This window comes from Phacochoerus africanus, chromosome 3 (assembly GCF_016906955.1).
Source record: "Phacochoerus africanus isolate WHEZ1 chromosome 3, ROS_Pafr_v1, whole genome shotgun sequence".
NCBI lineage: Eukaryota > Metazoa > Chordata > Mammalia > Artiodactyla > Suidae > Phacochoerus > Phacochoerus africanus.
In genome coordinates, this window is record NC_062546.1 from 139,142,605 (window position 1) to 139,155,141 (window position 12,537).

Sequence of the window (12,537 nt, forward strand, 5' to 3'; positions counted from 1 at the left end):
ACAGCATGTGCTTTTTTTTCCCTGTTTTTTTTTCCCCCTCTGCTCTCCTAGTGATAGTGTTCTGTCTCTTTGCATGCTTAGTATTTTTTTTATTGAAAGTCAAGTATTGTGTTTTAAAAAACAAAGGAGAAAAATCTCCAGATGCCATACTTTCATCAGAGAGGTTCAACTTTTCCTCAGCTAGGCAGATTGAGTCAAGGGGGGTGAGCTGTTGAACACTTAAAGGTTTCATTGAGAATCTGTTGGATCCTAACTCTGCTATACTACTCAGAAGTCTTCCTCTTAGACATGGAGCCTCACACCTTGTGAAGCTTCAGAATTGGGCAAATGTCTTGAGGGGGAGACTGGCTATGGTTGAGTCTCCCTCAATTTTATCACCCCAGTCCTGATCAGGTCCCCAAATCTTGGCTTTTTCACCTGTCTCCCACCTTCTAAGGGCCAAGACAGGATTCTCACTCAACCTCTAGCTAAATCCACACTATCAGGCACCTCCGAGGACAAAGCAGTTATTACAGATTATTTTTGAGTCAATTCCCCTTTCCTTTGAGAACTTTCCGTTGTTACCTGTCCTCCTAATAGACCTTTATCTCAGAGGTATCATGAAAATGTTGGCTATTCCACTTTACTTTTTGATGTTTGGGCTTTCAACTGTGGCCTGCTATCCTGTGAAATTTTGAAACTTGGCAAATGTCTTGGGGAGAAAACTGGATTTGAGGTCCTACTACTCTCCAGTCCCCGCCAGAAGTTTCACTGTTCTTTTGTCCCCCATCTGCAGTGCTCTTCCTGGGTTGAGTTTGAATTCTCAGCCTCTATCTATAACCATAAATGAGAAGTAACCTCCAGGGACAGTCTCAGTTTCTTAGCTCACATTTGGAAAGTCTTGCATTTCTTTTTTTCTTTTATTTTTCTTTCTTTTTTTTCTTTTTTTCTTCCTTTCTTTTCTTTTTTCTTTTTTTTTTCTTTTTTTTTTTGTGTTTTTATGGCCACACTTGCAGCATATGGAAGTTCCCAAGCTAGGGGTCAAATCGGGGCTATAGCTGCCAGCCTACACCACAGCTCACAGCAATGCCGGATCCCCAACCCACTGAGCAAGGCCAGGGATTGAACCTGCATCCTCATGGGTACTAGTTGGATTTGTTTCTGCTGTGCCACAGTGGAAACTCCAATGTTGCATTTCTTGAATTGTACTCCCTCTTGTCCTTATAATTTGGCTGATCCTTGATGCCTTATGTATATTATTTTTGTAATAATTCAGCATTTTCGATTGTACTCAGTGGGAGCATTGGTCTGGTTCTAATTACCCCATCTCCCTAAAAGCAGTAGGCTTATGTAAGTTCCAGCTGAGCGCAATGCAGATTTTAATAGGTAAAGGTACCTAGGCACTGTGAAGATAATTTCTTTTTTTTCTTTGTTTTTAGGGCCACACTCATGTCATATAGAGGTTCCCAAGATAGGGGTCCAATCAGAGCTACAGCTGCCAGCCTACGCCACAGCCACAGCCATGCCAGATCCAAGCCATGTCTCCGATCTACACCACAGCTCAAGGCAACATCAGATCCTTAATCCACTGAGCGTGGCCAGGGATCAAACCCACAACCTCATGGTTCCTAGTCAGATTTGTTTCCACTGCACCACAACGGGAACTCCTCCAAAAACTTCTTTTTTTATTACTCAATGAATTTTATTTTATTTATAGTTGTACAGCTATCATCACAACCAAATTTTATAGCATTTCCATCCAAAACCACCAGCGCATCCCTCACCCCCCAACCTGTCTCTTTGGAAACCATAAGTTTTTCAAAGTCTGTGAGTCAGCATCTGTTCTGCAAAGTTCATTGTGTCCTTTTTTTAGATTCCACAGGTAAGTGATAGCATATGATGTTAGTGTCTCACTGTCTGTCTGACTTCACTTAGCATGATATTTTCTAGGTCCATCGATGTTGCTGCAAATGCCATTATCTCTTTCCTTTTAATGGCTGAGTAATATTCCATTGTGTATATGTACCACATCTTCTTTATCCACTCATCTGTTGATGGACATTTAGGTTGTTTCCATGTCTTGGCTATTTCATATAGTGCTGCAATGAACACTGGAGTGCATGTATCTTTTTGAGTCATGGTTTTCTCTGGATAGATGCCCAGGAGTGGGATTGCTGGATCAAATGGTAATTCTATTTTTAGTTTTCTGAGGAATCTCCATACTATTTCCCACAGTTGTTGCACAAATTTACATTTCCACCAACAGTGTAAGAGGGTTTTCTCTACACTCTCTCCAGCATTTATTGTTTGTAGACTTTTTGATGATGGCCATTCTGGCTGGTGTAAGGTGGTACCACATAGTGGTTTTGATTTGCACTTCTCTAATAATAAGTGATGTTGAACATCTTTACATGTGTTTTTTGGCCATCTGTATGTCTTCTTTAGAGAATTGTCTGTTTAGATCTTCTTCCCATTTTTTGACAGGGTTGTTTGTTTTTTGGTATTGAGCTGCAGAAGGTGTTCATAAATTTTGGAGATTAATCCCTTGTCAGTCACTTCATTTGCAAATATTTTCTCCCATTCCATGGATTGTCTTTTCATTTTGTTTAAGGTTTCCTTTGCTGTGCAGAAACTTTTAGGTTTAATTAAGTCCCATTTGTTTATTTTTGTTTTTATTGTCATTACTCTAGGAGGTGGATCTGAGAAGATAGTGCTGTGGTTTATGTTGGAGAATGTTTGGCCTATGTTGTGAAAATAATTTCAAGTGTGCTTCTGGATTGGATAGGGGACAAAATTTTCCACTTAAACTTTCTAAGATTTTTGATTCAAGTAATAATCATGGATCTTTCTACCTGTCTATCTAGTTAGCTATAATCCATCTACACACCCATCCATCCATCTTTCAGGGTAATTTCATAGTATTAATTAGATTGTTACTAAACAAAGAATGAAAACCAATGTCTGAAACAACTAAAATAGCAAATGATGAGAACCTAGGCACTGATATTTTAATTGTCTTCATGACTGAAATGAACAAGCCAACTTGTATGATAGCTAATTAATTCTATAACTGAAAATGTTACTTGATCTTAAATTAGTTAATTAATGCATGCTACTATTATATGTAACATTCATTGCTTTTAATGTATTACCAAATATTTTATAATGTTCCAACAAGGATTTTTGTTCTGTATATTATTGTTTTCTCTTAACAGTGTATATTTACTGAGTTTTGGGGGTGATTATAAACATTAGAAAACTTACAATGAGAAAATATGAAAAATTATTTTATTTATGTATATGCAAATCAAGTATTTCTTTCCTGAAAGGGCAAAAACCAGAAAGTTTGTTTACTTTTCTTTTCATGGCTGTACCTGTGACATATGGAAGTTCCCAGGCTAGGCGTCTAACTGGAGCTGCGCTGCAACTGCTAGCCAATGCCACGGCCACAGAAATGCCAGATTCGAGCTGCATCTGCAACCTATGCCCCAGCTTGCAGCAATGCCAGATCCTTAACCCACTGAGCAAGGCCAGGGATTGAACCCTCATCCTCACAGACACCATGTTGGATTCTTAACATGTTGAGCCACAATGGGAACTCCAAAAACAGAAAGTTTGACAAAAGGTTATCATGAATGAAACTTAGAGAAACAAGTGAAGAAACCTATCATTACATGGAATAAGAAAGCAGGCAGTTTTGAATAAGAAGAGAAAATGTAGAAGCTGCAAGTCATCTCTTTGAGTAATTAACAATATTTTGAAAGACTAAAACCACGATAAGCATCTTTAGCACATATATGCCCATGCAAGAGTAAGGTTGACTATATTTACATTGTAGGATCAGTCTCCTCATGATTTAAACTGAATTATTGTGATTTTTAGATCTGCCATTTTCTTAACCAAATATCAAGATAAAGTAGTAGTTAACAATTATAGTAATTTTAAATACTTTGTCCTAGATTTAGACTTTCATGAGTATTATATACATATTATGTTATTTAATCTTCACAGCCACCATTTAAAGTAGATAAACTTAGTCCCTTTTAGTTACAGGGAAATAAAATGAATCATAGACAACATATGAAACTTGTCAAGTCACAGGATTTTTTTTATTAAAGTTGTGTTGAAATCTGTGCTCAAAATCAGCATAGTCCTTTAGAATTTCCTGAATAATTGAATATTCCATCACTGCACTAATATATAGCTACTAGCCACATGTAGAAATTGAGTACTAAAATGTGGTTAGTGCAATTGAGGAACTGAACTTTTAATTTTATGTAGTTTTAATCAAATAAAAATTAAATGGTCGTGTGTGTCTAGTAGCTACCACACTGGACTACACAGATCTAAAATAGTTAGACTACATTGACTTCTGGCCCTGAAAAATCTCATGGAGTGTACAAGAACACTTTAGAAGCTTTTTCTTAGAGTTAATCAGCTGGAATATCACTCCTTGACCTACATTTAATAGAAATCCATATTATATGTGAAAAAAAATAGAATGATATGATGGTCTTTATTAATAGTATCATAAATATTTTACTTGTAAGCATTTGTATGAAATTAACAGTAAGTCAGGTGCTTCCCTTGTGTCAACCGGCAATTTTCTGTTTCTTTATTTGGGCTTGCTGTGAGGTGATTAATATACACTCTTAACCCCTCACCAGGAAAATAATAGAGAGGAAAGACAGGAGAAACTTGTTGTTTTATATTTACTTATGATGTATTTGATGTCAGCATTATGAAGCTAAGTGGCAATTCTAGGTGAATTCTCCTACTTCCTCCTGGTCAGATCTGCAGGGTATGCTGAGTAAGTAGGGTGGCAGCAAAGGACACTTAATATGATTCTCTCAGGAGCATGTGAGGTGACTCTTTTCCCTTGCCTGCTGTTCCTCCTGCCAAGTGATTTTAAGCTAATATTAATGGGCAGGAATCACACAGCAGGTGTGCACTTTATTCTCTCTAGAATGCCTTATCACGCCTTCCTCCCTCACTTTTTTGACCAAAAGAGCACTTTCTTTACTTATATAAACATCACAGTAGTGTTTTGCTTTATATGTGAACCCTCAAAAAAGCAAAGTAGTATTTTCCATACCTAAGAACATTTTGGAAATAAAAGCAGTGTTTCCACTTCCTGAAAACCCAAATACCATCAGAATATATTGGAACATTTTTCTCTGTGATTTATTTTCATATCCTTGACTCTTAGTTTGAAATTATTCAAACAAATGCAAGTACTTCAAGGGCTTTTATTCCTCCTTTTCCTCATTGGTGCTGGTTATTTTTTAGGCTTTGTTCACAAGCTGAGAGTTGGCCTGATGTTCAAGGCTGCAGAAGGGAGTTTGATTGACTGCACATGTGTTAATGCCATGCATACATTACTGAGGGCTCTATGAGGCAGAGGGCCCTCAGAGAGACACTTCTGAAAAGAGTAGTTGACTCAGGCCCCACCTATACAGAGCTCATTTCCTAAAAATAGGTGCTAAGTTGCATCCTTTAGACACAGGGCTAAAATAAATTCAGCCGTCCCATCTAATAGCTTGATAGACCCTTCAGTGGAGCTGGCCTCCACTCCACCGATTGCTTTCAGGGGACTGGGAAATTTGCTGTACAGAGGAGGAAACTTAGTCTGTGAAGAACTCTAAAGATACTTGACATTTCCACAAACTTGGGGTTAAGTCTAAACATTACAAAAGGTACGTGTTATATAGTCATTGACAAGTGTCTGCTTCCAGAGTTGTAATGTGTTTTTGCTGGTTGCTTAAAGGTCAATGAAAACTGCAAGTCAGATTGTAATTGTTAGCAAAGCAAATATTCTCAGTCAGATTTTGTTTTTATGATAATAGTTAGCATTACTTAATATTATTAAATTCAGGGCTTCATCTGTTAATCTCTTTTGCAGAATAGTTAGCATTTTTCATTTTTAGTGTTGAAGAATAAGGAGCCAAACCTGATAAACAGTCATGACTGAAAATTATATTTGAATTTACAGCTAAAAGGGAGAACTAGGAAAAATTAGTTTATCTTTTATGAGCATACATTGATAATGTGTACAATGAATATGTTTAAAACTCTAAACTATATTTCTTTTTTTTTGTTTATAATGATTTTTATTTTTTCCATTATAGCTGGTTTACACTGTTCTGTCAATTTTCTACTGTACAGCAAGGTGACCCAGTTACACATGTATACATTCTTTTTTCTCACATTATTATGCTCCATCATAACTGACTAGATTGCCTTTGGAATGGATAAACTATATTTCTTAAAATTTGCTGAGTTTAAGTCTCAACTGTTGCCACTTGCTCGGAGAAATGGATGAAATGTATTCTTTCTCCAGCCTTCAGTTGATTTTTTACTCCTAGCCCCAGTCACAATCTCATCTCCTCTGGGAGTATTACTGGAGTAAAGATTAAAGAATCAGGTTCTTACATGTTTTGCAGAATTAAGGAAAGCACTGCCAGTTGGATCTGCCAGCCCTAATTATAGTAACTACAAATTTAAAGAGAGAAGACTGAGATTTTACTTTAAAAGTAGCATGCCCTATATACTGTTTCAAATGAATTTTTTCTGTCTTCGATTGCCTGTGAACACTTTAATTTGGTCCTGTTGTGCCTTTAATGTTTAGATGTTAGAGACTGGTGATTTGGAAGAGACATTATAACAGAATCTCAAGACACCAACTGAAAGCAAGGACACTTTAAGATTACATAATACAGGTTTTAAATTTAGCCAGCTGGTGCTGAACTGAAAGATGTTTTATTTTTACCAGAGCTCTATTTGGTCACTGCGAGCTGGATGTTGTTTGAATTATTTTAAAATTTTATGGGCAGGGTGCCAAAGGACGAGTAAAATATTTACCTCAACTACATTGAGCCATGAATTTTAATATGAAGGTGCACCTGTTTTAAATTATAGAAGATATTACCATTGAGTGGCAAAACTATTGGATCAAAAATGGGAAAGTCTTGAATTCTATGCTTGAAGATCTCTCTACTTCTATGCCTAATCTTTGAATATTTTACCTTTAGTGCTATTAATATATAAATGAACTAGATCCATTTTTAAAAGTCAGTCAGCATTATGTCTACAATATGGCAAAGGGCCAGCTGTTTGGGGAAAGTGTAATCTGGAGTTTGGAGTAAATCTTTCTGTATGCAGTGCTGGGCACGTTTAAGATACAACTTCCCTCAATCATCTGAAAAATAGAAGTAGACATTGTTTAATGAGCACAGAGGGCTTTGCTTCAGGAAATGTTCATGTAAAAATGTCAGCTGAGCTGGTCCTCAAGTCTTCTGTGATTACAGAGGAAGGGAGGGTTGGTTGTCTTTCCTCAGGTTTACTTTAGGGTAAAAGACTACAAATTTCATGATATTTAGTGTTGCTTGCCATTGATGGCTGTCTGCTCTTCAATGATTTCATCTTTTGCTCCTCACATTTACCACAATTGAAAAACTTCCTCACATCAGTATTCTTTTTATTTGTTTGGTAAAATAGTAATTATGATGAGGAAGTTTGGGGTTGGACTCCCCTGGTAACACTGGTTCGGGGAACTGATATTTCCTCTTTTTTCTCTCTGTTTCTCTAGCTCTCTGTCATGTACACACGCAACTCTGGGCAGTAAGAGACCATTTTTTTTTAAGACTTGCTTGTTAGCTCAGAGTTGTGTTCAGATTCAGTAATTTATAGACCAGGGTAGACACTTAAAAGTGCCTGTTAGTGTAATTCTAAGATCTCTGATTGAATAGTATGTGGAGGACAGAACTTAATTGACATGACTTTGTCCTTTTTATTTGCTTCCTATCCCCTCTTGGAAAGCCTTCAAGTTACACTTTGAAATTTAATTAAATTGTAATTTGTTTTTTCCTGCTTCTGGAACAGTTAGTCATTCAAATCACAGGTTTATCCCTTGCAGAGTGTGGTGAACTTCAGACTTTTCTGATTCAGGAATACCTTTTTTAGAACACTGATTTATTTAATATAGGCACATGATCTTCATGGGTCTGTGTGATATGTTGTGTTGTCAGGGTTTCTTCCTGACACCAAATGTATGGTGTTTTCCAATGCCAACCGATTCTCCATTCTCTGATACCAACCGGGTATACAGCAATTCAGTTTGATTCTCACACTAACTTCCAGAGTTAGAGTAGAACCCACAGATTGCCTCTACTTCAGCTGTTAACTCGAGTTACAACTCAGGAATAGACAAATAAATGGAAGAGATGCATAGAGCAAGGTGGGCCCATGGCTGGCACAGAGCTTCCATGCCATCTCTAGGCTCACCACTAATTCTCACATTCACCAACCTGGAAGCTCACTAAATCTTGTTGTTTGGGAATTTTATAACTATTTCATCATGTAGGATGATTGACTGACTCAGTGGCCATTGGTAATGGGATTCAATCTCTAATTTGGTAATGGGGTTCAATCTCTAATTCCACTCCCCTTTTCTGAAATGGAAAGTGGGGCTGAATATTCTAATTCTCTAACCGCTCAGTTGTTTTTTTCTGGAGACCAACCATCATCCTAAACATATCATTCTTTCCCCCCAGCCCTTACATGAGCCCAAGAGTTATTTTGTTAGTTAGTATACCAAAGACCCATCACTCAGGAGATTGCAAGGATTTTAGGAGCCCCATGCCAGAAACCGGGACAAAGACCAAATACTTATTTTTTATTATATCACATATGTCCACAATGTTACTTCTCCATCTGTGAAATGCTACCTATGAACTCCAGAGTAAAAATTTCATACTATACATTTTCCTAATCATTGGGATCCTCCTTTTGCAAATTTAACTAGCCTGTTTGTCCATTTGTACAATGAATCAGTAAAAGCACAAAGAACAAAGACAGACAGCCAATGAAGAGAACAAAGGTTTCATTCTCTTTTAAAAAGTTGACAGTCAGAAAATTCAATGAGTTATTTGTATCGGTTTGGATACAACAAATGACAATGTGGCTATATTTAATAACCCTTGGGTTTCATAGGCCTAAATGATGGCATAAAAATAATCTGCCAGTGAGCAGTGCAATAGGTAATCCAAATTCCTGGTAGAGTAGCTGTAGTTCTTAAAATGTCACAAAAGATAAAAGGAATTCATTACATAGATAACACAAAGAACTGCAGTGACTATCTGATTTAACACTTTTAAGTTCTAGATTAAAAAAAAAACAAAAAAAAACAAAAACTGAGGCACAGAACATTAACTCATAAGATTTAGGCAGAAAGAACTTGAAACAGACTCTCTTATATTTCAGTGCTGTGATGCTATTCTGCAAAACTTCATGCCATAATATCGCCCCAACCCCATACCACCCCCATGATTTGGAATACATTTCAGAGTACACTTTGATAAAGTCTTTTTTCCAGCAGTAGGTTTTTTTTACTTTTTATTTTGCCTTTTCATGTTTCTCTTAAATTAAGGATAAATGATGGAAAAGGAGATCTGATACACATATTCATTAAAAAAATTTTTTAAATGGTGATTGGTTTATTTTTACCTTGACTCAGCATTTAAGTTTGTTCATCGGTGCTGGAGGGACACTTCCTCCCCCACACCCTCACCAGTACTTTGTCACTGGACACATCATTTTTCACTGCTCTTTTTGGCAGACCTTCAAGTAGGTTTCATCTTCTACATTTTTCTAATTATATGCAGAATAGCCTGTTGCCTGGTGAGCTGAATACTTCAGATGTGTCTGACTGTTCAAAAGTAAATCATTGCCAAACTGCTCCAGGCATACATATGACTTAAAATAAATTAACACTAAGAGAATTTATTTGGGGAAAATTCTGTTTGATAAAGATCCAATAGCATAGCCTCCCCAATTCTGATTGTATCAGCATGTATATTTCTAAATGCATTAACTTGGTAGTTGCCAACATAGAAAAGCTAAAAAAGAAAAAAGAAAAAAAAAGTCATATCACCATTCATTTTAAAAGTAAAGCCCAGTATTATAAATGGTTTCAAAACATGTTCTCAATGCTTCTCATGTAAAGTAATAAGCATGAACTGAATATAAAATAATGTTCAAATAATAATCATTTTATTTTATTTTTTTAATTCATAGGAACTTAATTGCATTGAAATAAAATGTGGGCAGACATCACATTATAAAGTTGTGAAGTTTTTTTTAACCATATATATTTAATTTTGATGAATGGAGTCATATTTCCCCATGGAATTGCATTCTAAATTCAAAGGGTGCTTTATCACCATCTCTGTTGTTGATTTTGTTTGTTTATTTTTAGTCAGCACCATCATAATAAGAATTCAGCTTCATTTTATCTAACCATTAAGCCTTTTGTCAAGTAATTAGATGTTCATAAGTAACTATAGTAAATAAGTGCTCAGGGAGAGTGAAAAATCTTTTTGTAAAGTTAAGGATCACTTTTTAATTTATTGGTCTAATAGGTTACAATTTTTGATTATCAACCCAAGGATCTTCCTGTCAAGTTGGAAAATTATGGAAAGGAGATAAGAATAAAGTGAGTTTCTTCAGGTTATTTATGGGTGGTCAATTTCAGTTACAAGCTTTGTTTAACATTCACTGCCTCTACTTCTGTTGGATCCTGAGCTATTCTCCCGAGTGCTGTATAGGGTCAGTGTCTGATCTTTGGATGCTAGGATGAAGCCCAGCCCAGTTTCCAGATAGAACACAGGGCTAGAGCTAGAAATGCCAAAGGAAGAGCAACTGAGCAGCTTGGTCAGCTCCTTCTGCCCTCTATGCCATCCCAAGGTGCTCAGAGTGGCAACAGAACTTCATCATACCCTGACTTCTTCAGCAGAAATCATTCTAGCCCTCTGAGTCCCAGAGGACTCTAAGCGTTTATTTTTAAGAATGTAGCTGTATTAACTCATGTGTGCTTCAGTCACTGACTCATTGTGGAATGGGAATAATTTCAGGATTCATCATCCAGTCGTCATCATCATCCAGAGCTGGATAACAGCCCCAAGTTTAACTCTGTAAAATAGAAAGAAATGAAATTTGAAAGGAAGGCACATGTTTGTATTTAAATTGCAATCTTTTTTTTTATGCAAAGATCTAGTCTAGCTAGATCTTTAGTTGGCAATAGTTAGCTCAAAATTACTATTTATAGTTTCTAATAGTCTACTCTTTAAATAGAGCAACAAACTACCTCAAACTTCAATTTTCACCTCTTTTAATTTAATTCACCATTTCAACCCAACTGATCCCAGCTTCTCAACTATGTCATTATGTTATATTATTACCATCTCTTTCAATTTGTGCTCCTTTATGCCCATATGAATACACTTATATGTTTATGTATATTTGTATACATTATTTTCTATAAAGCACAATTTTACCTATGCATCCATATTATTCTCCATTTCTTTCATGTTCTCAGAGTCATTTAGATGCTCAAAGAAAAAAGAGTAGTCCTTAACAAAAATAATCACAGTATCATCCATAATGGCACTCTTTTTACCTTTTGTATAACATTGTATAAAGGGCCTGACACAGTTTTGTAGATATTTGTGTTAAGAAAGTTCCAATGGAGTTCCCGTCATGGCGCAGTGGTTAATGAATCCGACTAGGAACCATGAGGTTGCGGGTTCCGTCCCTGCCCTTGCTCAGTAGGTTAACGATCCAGCGTTGCCATGAGCTGTGGTGTAGGTTGCAGACGTGGCTCGGATCCCGAGTTGCTGTGGCTCTGGCGTAGGCCGGTGGCTACAGCTCCGATTCAACCCCTAGCCTGGGAACCTCCATATGCCGCAGGAGCGGCCCAAGAAATAGTAACAACAACAACAACAACAAAAAAGACAAAAGACAAAAAAAAAAGAAAGTTCCAAGCTACACATTTTTTTGATAGAAATAATAAACATTTTCTACAGGCTTATTCCCCCATAGATAGCTATATTAAAGGAGTTCCATGAGTTGATACATAAAATTTCACTATTGATCCCATCTCTTTTTTTTCTTTCTCTTCATTTTACAGCCACAACTGCTGCATATGGAAGTTCCCAGGCCAGAGGTGGAATTGGAGCTATAGCTGCGGCCTGTACCACAGCTCATAGCAATGCCGGATGCTTAACCAACTGAGCGGGGTTCAATCCCTGGCCTCACTCAGTGGGTTAAGGATCTGGCATTGCCTCGAGTTATGGTGTTAGATCCTAGATGTGGCTTGGATCTGGCATTGCTGTAGCTGTGGCCTAGGCCTCCAGCAGCTGTAACTCCAATTCAACCCCTAGCCTGGGAACCCCCATATGCAGCAAGTGCAGCCCTAAGAAGCAAAAAAAAAGTGAATGGTCAATTAAAAGTGAATAAAACAATTGCTGAGTATTAGCATACATGCAAAACCACAAAGCTTTAAATATATGTATTCAAATATATACACAAATATGTATACATGGGCAGTTGGCTTTTGATGAGGTAGATTTAGCCCAAGAGTGAATGAGAAAGTCAGTGAAGGCTCTACTGTTGCATCTGACAATGGGGCCTGGGTAGGAATAGGGTCTTGCATGGTTTCCTTAAGCTTTAGACCCATCTCTGAAGCCCGCAGCCAACAGCCCACCAACACTCCTGAACTGT

General features: G+C 37.1%; 1 protein-coding gene across 1 annotated transcript in view; it reads left to right on the forward strand.

Annotated features, from left to right (window-relative positions):
- Positions 1 to 5,527: 5,527 nt before the first annotated feature.
- Positions 5,528 to 12,537, forward strand: part of XIRP2 (xin actin binding repeat containing 2) — a 74,620-nt gene continuing 67,610 nt past the window's right edge. Inside the window, exon 1 of the mRNA XM_047772802.1 lies at positions 5,528 to 5,675. The gene's annotated coding sequence lies outside the window, so the exon portion shown is untranslated. The remainder of the gene's footprint in view (positions 5,676 to 12,537) is intronic.